The sequence below is a fragment of the Nicotiana sylvestris genome, chromosome 11 (genome assembly GCF_000393655.2).
Source record: "Nicotiana sylvestris chromosome 11, ASM39365v2, whole genome shotgun sequence".
NCBI classification, from domain to species: Eukaryota; Viridiplantae; Streptophyta; class Magnoliopsida; order Solanales; family Solanaceae; genus Nicotiana; species Nicotiana sylvestris.
The window spans coordinates 92,088,212-92,094,937 of NC_091067.1; positions in this window are offsets into that span (position 1 = coordinate 92,088,212).

A 6,726-nucleotide genomic window follows, 5' to 3' on the forward strand; every position below is an offset into this window, starting at 1 on the left:
CAGTCAAACCCTAAGTGGAGAACAAGGTCAAAATATTGAGTTCACAAAAGGTTCTGCCATCGTTGCCACTGATTCAATGGTTGTGGAAGTACCAGTTGAAGAAGAGAAGGATGCCATAACTGTGTTTGTAGTATCCGCTGATGGGATATTACATGAAATCACTTCCTAGAAAAATGAGTCACACAATGTGGGGGAAGAAGGGGCCATTATGGTTGTTGAAGGGGATGCAGTAGCAGACACTACTGGGCATCACATGAGGAACCTGATCCCTCTCCGAAGGACCCAGGTCAGGACTCTCATCCCCAGGATAGTGTTTTTCCTGCATTTGATGCTATGCCCCTGGAAATTCAAGCACCTAAAATGCGATCTAATGATGAAGAAGACCTGGACAACATGGCCCTTGAGGCATTCATAAGTAAGCGAAGGATTGTCTCCACCCCTGAGTCTGAAATCAAGCAAACTACTATCAGGCTTCAAGTCAAGTGGCCTACGACTCTGCACTCCAAAAGAGCAAGAAAAGTAATAAGAATAAAAAAAGAAAGTTGGTGAAGGATAGTGTACTTGTAAGTGATGAGGCTATCCCTGTAGTCGAGGTGGAAGAAGTAACTCCTAAGGAACCTGTTTCCCTTGTTAGGAGGTCCTCGAAAAAGGCTGAGCCTATTTCAATGGAGAAATGGTCAACATCTAAGTCCAAGATGAAGGAGGTAGTGAGTGATGAGGATGCACTAGTCAAGTCCAAGGGAAAAAACAAAGTCAGTGAAGAAAGCTTAGGAAATGCAAGTCTGAAACTGGTGAAGAACCTAGTTCTGGGAAGAAAATGAGAAGTGAAGTCTGCCTTGGCTCTGAGCGCCTGAGGCATCAAAAAGTTTTACTGGGTCGTACGTTTGACCCAACAATCTCTGAGATGGCCAAAATATGCCAAATTCTGGAGATGGTAGAGTTTCAACAATGGGCGCATCTATTTTACATTGATGCACCTAAAAGGTATGAGGATGAGGTACAGAGTTTCTTCGCCAATCTTTTTCCAGTTGATACTGACAATATCTATGCTTTGGTCAATGGAGTAGACATCGTCTTTGATGTGAAATTGCTTGGAGAGATCTTGAAAGTTCCTACAGTTGGGGTGTCGAATGTACGAGATGTTTGTTAGTATAACTTCAGAAATGCAGTGGTGAAAGACAATGCTAATCAGAAAGGGGACCAGATCCATAAGAAAGCACTATTTCCTGTCTACCAGCTACTGTTTAAGTTGGTTAACAAAGTCATGTTGCCTCGAGCAGAAAGGAGATCTGTGACTTCAAAATCTGACTTATTCCTAATGGAGCAACTGGACGGTTTCAACCCTGTGAGTCTGCCTGCCATAATGATTGAACACATGTAGAAGGTTGCCAATTTCAAGGACGGTAATCATGGGCTTCCCTATGGATTCTTGCTCACTCCGGTGTTCAAGTTCTTTAAGGTTCCACTGGGAACAGGTAAAGTGGGGACCCAAAAGCAGACATTTTCACAGACAACCTTGGAAGAGTGTGAGTGTATTAAAAAGTATGGGGGAGGGTAGGAAGTACATCAACTATGTCTCACCTTATCAATGCCCAGAACAGTGCAGCTGAGGAAATTCATCGATTGAAGACCAGGATGTTATCCTGGAAGGTCAGCAAGCTCGAGCGGTTCCCATGTCGAATGATGAAGTGGTTCATTTGACACAAGAAAATGCTAATCGCAAGTTGAGAACCTGAAGGCTGAACTGCTCAACGAGCAAAATTAGGGAAACGCCCAAATAGACCTTGTTCTCCAGACACTTGCTGCAGCTTCCAAGCCTTTTTCCTCCTAGTGCCCCCTAAGAACCCCTTTAGTGACCAGCTTTCTGGATATGTTTCTTTTTTTCTTGTTTCTTTGTTGATGTTTGGTGGATGTTTTTTGTGTTTGTTTTTTATGGTTGGGATGTACTACTACTTCTCCTGTGAACAAGTCCAATATTGCCTCTTCCTTTTTCAAAAGGCAGAGGCATATTAAATCATTATTAATATGAATCCTTTTTTATTATGTCTAGTACATTCTCTCTATGTTCTATTCTCTATCATGATTGTGTGCACATATGTGGCATGAGTTAGCTTCACTGAACTTCTTTGTGGTATTGTTCTTCTTAATGATGCCAAAAGGGGGAAACACATTGGGGAACTGGTTCTTATGCTCTATTACTCTGACCATGTAAGATAATGCATAGTCTCAGGGGGAACTCTTTGAAAATGGTTTTTACTGCCCTAATTCCTACTCATAATTGTTTAAGTTTGTCATTATCAAAAAGGAAAAAATTGATAGATCTTAAATACTCTTGCCTTATGTTTTGATGATCTAACAAACTTACTATTAAGAACCAGATAGGGAACCTGACCTACTTGGATTGATGCAAACTTAATGGATTCCAGCTAAAGGTGAACTGCTACAGCTTCAGGAGCTAGGAACCAACACAAGGACCTGATACTCTTGTGGGTTCCTCATAGCAGTAAAAAGTCATTTGGACACAACTGGAAATGAAGAGACTGACGGCACTATTTCTACCACACTGCACTACATTGTCAGCCCACTCATTCTCTAACCAAACAAAGTATTCACATTATTTCAAGTGATGTGATCAAGATGTACCCAATGAGCTTTATACAAAAACATTACTGGAAGGGTTTTGTTTCTCATTTAAGCCTCTTGCAAAATAGAGAAATCATCCTCACAAGCTTGAAGAACAAGGTTGAACGCCACTATGGACCAGTTCCTAAAAGATAGATTGTCGCTGTCCTAGTTGAGTTGTAACCTTGTTATTATACTTATTGTATCTCCTAAATCGCTTACCTAGAAGAATTCTGATTAGGAATCCTCTTGTAAATCTGTAAACTCATTGAGTTTATATTGTGACTAGATTTAGTCATAAGGAAAAGTCTTTGTAATCGTAGAGTTATAAAGTGGCTTGTGGTGATAGCATCACAAGTTAGAAAAAACCTTTGTAACTAGGATAGTCACAAAGTGACTTGTGGTAAAAGTACCACAAGTTAGTTGAGTAAATCCTTTGCAATAAGAATTATTGTAAAGTGGATTGTAATAGGTAAGATTACAAGTTAGTGAAGTTAAAAGCCTACAGGTGTAGGTCGTGGTTTTTTGATCCCCTTGTGTGGGATTTTTTCACGTAAAAATCCTCTACCTCATTTAATTACTGCTTTATTAAGTACTCTCAGCAGAATCTTGTAGAGGACCAGGTACTCTACGATTTGGTGGTCCCATACAAACTAACAGTACTTTTTCTCTTGCATTTCTTTTAAAGTCAACTTTCCACTTGGTTTATTTTGAAAAGAGGTGGATTTCATACTCTGCTTCTTGCTCACCTTCATCGTGAACTTTACAGGTGACATGTTGACATTCATAGCTTTTTTACTTTCAGACTTGGGTACGAACTTTCCCCACTTCCTGACTTTTTGCTTGTCATTCCCTTTGCGAGGTTCATAGATGGGCAGCCTTTCATTTCTAGCGGAGGCCATGCTCAATTCCATGCCATAGGCACGAGTTGCAAGTTCTTCAAATGTGCCAGGATTGATACCTCGTAAGATGTAGCGCAATCCCCAATGCATGCCTTGGATGCACATCTCTATGCCTGAAGCTTCACTAAGCCTGTCTTTGCAGTTGAGGCTTGCATTCCTCCAACGATTGATAAAGTCGATAACTGGTTCCCCCTTTCGTTGACGAGTATTTGTAAGTTCTATCATACTCACAGTACGTCTTGTACTATAAAAGCGATTGGGGAACTCTTGCTCTAGTTGATCCCAACTATCGATAGATCTAGCCTCGAGGTTTGTGTACTAGTCAAAAGCATTTCCTTTTAGCGAGCGGAACACACATGTCGAAACTTTTTCTCTTCTATATAATATAAACTAGTTAATTTATCCGCGCTCGTGCGGTGATAAAAAAACTTTATAAATACTCGGAGACATAAGAACGTACAAGTAATTAAAAAGATCAATATTTTCTAGCTATTCGTCATGTACTTCACTAATTGCCAAAACATAATTATAAAAATTTGAGATCATCCTATAACAAAATAAACTTTAAGTAAGAAGAGCCAGCTAATTTCATAACAATAAAAATTGTTTATCAAGATATTCGACAGTTTTGAGAAAGGTTAAAGCCTACTACCCTTTATTTATGTGGCGGAAGAAATTTTGTTCTCCTAAAAGTATGTGGGGTAATAATTAATACATCCCTTCGCAATAGTTGCCAAGTTAAGAAAAAAATTAAAAATTGGATAAAGTCAAAATTAATGTTACGAAATTATTAATGAAATATTTGACTCACTTAAATAGAAGTAATTACTTATTTCCTCTTCTTTCCTATTTCACTAATGATAGAAATATTGGATGATGTAATAATTGGGTAATTACTTTTTATTCTTCATAAAATTTTTCTTGTCAAAATGTTCACAAACTAAAAACTTTGAAATATTAAAAAGGAACTTGGAATTTCTTTTATCATCTTTGTTAAAAGCTGAAGCGCATGAATATGTTTGATACACTTATATACCTATAAATATAAGTATTTGTTATTTATGTTTAAAGAGATGTTTGAAATTTAAGATTCCGATCTGACTTAGAAAACACTATTATGATGTTTTTCTTCTTTGTCCCCTATAAATTGAGATGGTGATTTTTGCTTTGTGGACACAAGCTATCAATAACATCTGTATAATCAGTTAGCTACTCCAACTAAACCAAAACATTAGCATCCTAAATATATAATGCTATGACACTAACAAATAAACTGCATATGAAAACCTAAAACATAAATATTTTTAGAAAAAATAAAAGAAGGAATTAGGAAAAGGAAGTGAATAATGATAACACATACTTTGACTCCTTGTCCAAGTTGCTATTTCGTTACCTCTCCTTTTATTTTTTATTTTTACTTCCTTCTTCCATTCCACTCTTTCGTTATTCTTCTTTCCATATTTCATCTCAGGCATTTACTTCTTTCCTCTATAATAATAATGGAACAATATTTCCTCTCAAATCTCTCCTAATTTGTTGTAAAATTCATTGTTTCTTTCTCCAAATAGTACTTCTTTCCTTGTGGACACTCTCGACACTCTTCATTTAAATTCCTCAATCAATTTAGAAATATTTTTCGGTATCTCTCTGTAAGAAAATATATAGTGAAACAACTTTCGAGAAAATTTTTTATGTACCTTGGTGTGAAATGGTTGCAACTTGACCCTTCTCATTACACGTTTTACCTTTAAAAAAATCATATATCTCTTTCTCTTCTCTAGAAAAAATGCACTCGATAGGAGCAGACAAAATTGTGGAGATGCCCCATAGTTGTTGGTCACAAGAAACTTCAACATTCTACTTTATATCATTATATGGACTACTGCTGTAAGAACTAATGTATCCAATATTACTAGTACAACCATGTAGACAGAAGAAAACACAAGGAGCAATAAACAGAATGAGAAAATAAAATTTACAACCTTCTCTGTCTCGATGGAAGTTTGCACTTAAATATCTTTTCTTTCAGCATCAATGATTTTCAGTAATCTCAGTATAGCATGCACAACTTTGAAAAGGAAAATGAAGATCATATGCTAATGGTTGCATTTTCAATTAATAGCACATTGATTACACAAAGAAATTGTGTCTTTTGGCTTCTGATGAAACGTAATAACGGTATTTTTATTTTTAATATTGAGTCTCTTGAGTGTGCTTTTTGGTTCTGACTCATTTATTATGGAAAAAGCTCAAAAAATTGAGAAATTAGATAAATGTCTTTTATAGTCAATAAGAGGTGTCACGTCACTTTGTCAAGTCCCTCATTTATATAAACTAGTATTAGTACCCGCGCGATGCGCGAATAATTAAAAAGAACGATCTACACCATAAAGTTTAATATGTTAGTGTTAATACCATCTTTACAACCAAACATTAAAAATATTTTAAGACTCCAGTAAAACTTTCATTCCATCTCCTAATAAATGTTCCATAAAAAATAATGATACTATACAATTTGTTTGATATGAATGTTCCACAAAAAATAATGATGCTATACAATTTGCTTGATATGTAGCACGTGCCTAAGGGAACATTTTTGTAGCAAATGCCCATTACATATTGCAGTGCATTTTTCAGAAGTTGTCCTCAGTATTGAGGTTTATCACTACAAAAAAATATGAGTAAAAACTCAAGAATTTCTGGTAAACCCCTGTCACTAACATTTTGGAAAATTGAAAACCTAATTATGCGTAAGACACCTTACATTTCCTAATGCTTGTATTGAAAGTACGAAAATCCCAATAGTTGCATGAATTCGATCTTCCTAAAATAAAAAATTTGAAAAGAAATTTAAGTTAGTAAGGCGCATAGTTAAAGAAAATACATCACAACTCGAAAAAAATAACATGTAAAAGAGTATGTACCTTTTCATCTTGAATAATTAATTCAATTAAATTATAATTTTCTAGTTTCTCGTGATCTGGAATGTGTCATAATCTAACAACACGACCCTTTAAATTCCAACTCATTTTGGACATTAATATTTCGCTGATATAGTTATAGTTTGGAGCTATACTTTGCAGAAGTTTGTGTGGAAGCTAAACCCTAAGTAATGTAGAGAAGTCAAACATAAGCAAAAGTTGTTTAAATAAAGATTCCTAAGGAAAGACAATCTAGTAAATCAATTTTTAAGTATATGAAA